This window comes from Cynoglossus semilaevis, chromosome 4 (assembly GCF_000523025.1).
Source record: "Cynoglossus semilaevis isolate Cse_v1.0 chromosome 4, Cse_v1.0, whole genome shotgun sequence".
In the NCBI taxonomy this organism is placed as follows: Eukaryota; Metazoa; Chordata; class Actinopteri; order Pleuronectiformes; family Cynoglossidae; genus Cynoglossus; species Cynoglossus semilaevis.
In genome coordinates this window covers 1,267,316-1,270,087 of record NC_024310.1, presented here as the reverse complement: position 1 = coordinate 1,270,087, position 2,772 = coordinate 1,267,316, and the positions used below count along the sequence as shown (strand labels likewise).

The 2,772-nt window shown below is 46.1% G+C and overlaps 1 protein-coding gene across 4 annotated transcripts in view; it reads right to left on the bottom strand.

Annotated features, from left to right (window-relative positions):
• The window catches only part of kirrel3b (kirre like nephrin family adhesion molecule 3b), a 135,268-nt gene that overhangs the window by 77,783 nt on the left and 54,713 nt on the right, over window positions 1-2,772 (bottom strand). The gene's annotated exons all lie outside the window — the stretch shown is intronic.

Here is a 2,772-nt window from a genome sequence, read left to right as displayed (position 1 = left end):
GCAAGCCCCCCCCCTCCCCGCCCCCCCCCCCATTACACATGAAAGACCACTTGTCACTTCAATCTTTCTCATTCACATTAAGTGTCCACCTGAGGTGCAGCGACTGAAGGGCAACATCAGCGCTCACTGCTGTAAAGTACCGGTACTGTATAAGTGCCTCAAATATGACACGGTATGTCACACGTCTGCCCACTTCCCCCGCCTCAGTCATGTGGCCGTCGCCATGGCAAACCAGTTTCCAGGATGAAAAGTGTTCGTCGGTGAGACAAATGTGTCACTTCAGTCGGACAGACAACCTCTTCACGCTCAGAGCAACGCGGCCACCCTCTAATTTGTCAGCTGCGAGCTTCAGAGCTTCACATTTGCCCGTCGCCCCCTCCACAACATCACGTACAAAAGATGCTAATGACGCGTGCGCTACGCACCGCTTCAGACCCGGGCGCTTTCGACGTTGGTATCTGAGGCGGGGGAATGAATGAAAGGCTGGATGTTGTCGTACAGGTGTCACATTTCCCTGGGAGAGGGCAGACGGAATTCCAACACCTCTCACCGGGCTGCGCTCTCGGGCAGAGGCTAAAAATAAACGGCGGATGCTGCAGTCAGTCGTACTGTTTCACAATGAAACCTCTCCTGAGTCTCAGTCTTTTACTGCCTCCAAATTGGCTGCAGGACCTTCTCACCTTCTTCATTAGGTGTTTTGACAGAAGCACAGTCCAAATATCGCCGGCAGACTTTCACCATCCTTCAGAGTATTTCAGGTCACACTTTCTGCAGAGGGAAAAGAATCTGGAACAAGCTGACGAATGCAATCGTGCAGTGAGGTCAATTTGTCTTTTTATTATTCTGTATCTGCTTATTTGTGGGAGCGGGGGGGGGCAGCGGGGGGGGTGGAAAGATATTTGGTTGGAGATCTTATAGATTTTGCTCGTGTAATAATGGAATAATATCTGTGGAGAGAACTATGGGCTTGGTGTGGGACAACAAAAACCGTGCATTCTGAATACATCATCTCAGGTATTGATTTTTCTTGGTCCAGTTTCAATCAATGCAAAGTGTACTGCATCCATCAAGGTGCACTTTATATTTCCTGGCTTTCCAGGGAAAGAAAAAAAAAGTTAGTGTCTTCACGGCCTAATTGAATTTTTTAGCTGAGAGATTTCATTGCCATGTCAATATTCCAAAAAAACATAAACAGGCAGTGAGGACGAAAAAAAAAAACATAAACAGGCAGTGAGGACGGACGGACGCTCGTCCTCCTCTGCTGTTTCCGAAGGAGAGATATTATAACGGCGGGGTAATACTGCTCTGAGTCCGACCATCTCCGTTCACTTGGCGCTGGGTTTGTTTATTATTGACACACTCACACACCGTCGTGGATGAACGCGGGGGGAGCTCTGGGATAATGGAGGAACCTGCCTGAAGGTGTGGCTCTCTGCCCTGCGGCTGTGTTGTGTGTCTGAGCAACATGGCCCCGAGTAGCAGGAGAATTAAAAGCAAGCCCTGTCAATTTTTGTTATTAGGCATCAGGTGCTGCGGCGGGTCCAGCCATCGTTCTCCACTGCACTCCAGCACTCTCAGAGCCTTTTAACCCTAATTGACAGTCTTAAGTCCTCTATCCTGCTGCTGCCGAGGAGACAGACGGAGAGGGAGAGAGGGATGGAGAGGGGGAGGACTGAGGGTGTTAAAATAAACCAACTGTTTGGATACAGACTGAGCTGGCTAAGCCCAGGAAACTGGAGACGTTCCCATGACAAACGTGTTTCAGTGAAATGCTAATAATTCACAGTAAACAATAACACATTTGTGTTTCTCAGAACATCCCAGGTCAGTGCAGCACCTTCGTCAGTTGTTTTTTTTTTTTTTCTCCCCACAATCGTCACACTGATGGTGAAACTAGAAACGTTGGACCTGTTTTCGTTGTGTTCCTTTTTTTTCCCATGAGCCTTTGCCTTCACCTGCCGAACGCCGCCGTGCCGATCGGTTTGTCTCACCAGCCGTGACTCCGTCCCTTCACTCCTCGTCTACCGTTGTCGAATGTTTAACTGAGTGAGCACTAATCGGTGGGAAGAGGCCACCAAAGCTACTGCTAATCCATTTGGAATTACGGAGGAGAACACATTAAGAAACTTCAAGTCATCAGCTCAGCTTTAATTCGTTAATCCCTAAACTCGGCCTCTCTAGTTAATTATGCCATTGGTCCCGGATGAGAGGCCCATCACTGTGTGTGTGTGTGTGTGATGTGTACGTTTGATGGTAGGTGTGTGTGTGTGTGTGTGTGGTTTTAAATGATCTCAGTTTACATCGTGTGAATCTCAACGCTGGTCGTCCATATTAATTCATCTGAACTTCACGAAAGACAAAGTTGGATCCTGGACTTTTATCCTTTTCTAATTAGTACTAAAAAAAAAATCCACTCTTAGTTTCACATCATTGAATACTTTTCAGGTATTTTAACAACAGCAGATGTTGTCAGTTTGGTTCTTACTTCTTTCACAGCATAGTTTAAGGTTCTAAAACATTTCTTCTGACTCAGAGAGTATTCCAAAAAAAAAAAAATCACAGTTGTAGTAACATCAGAAACTGCGTCGGACTCCATGGAATACTATAATGTTACAGTATAATATATATGATCATCTCTGGCCTTTTCTGGCTCGTGACCCCAAAGTTACATCACAAATTTCTAAATAATGATTCTTTGAAGAAATCATTTCATCAGTACTTTTTTTTAAACAATGACTAGAGATTTCAGGCGACCCCCATTTGAGTTCCAGA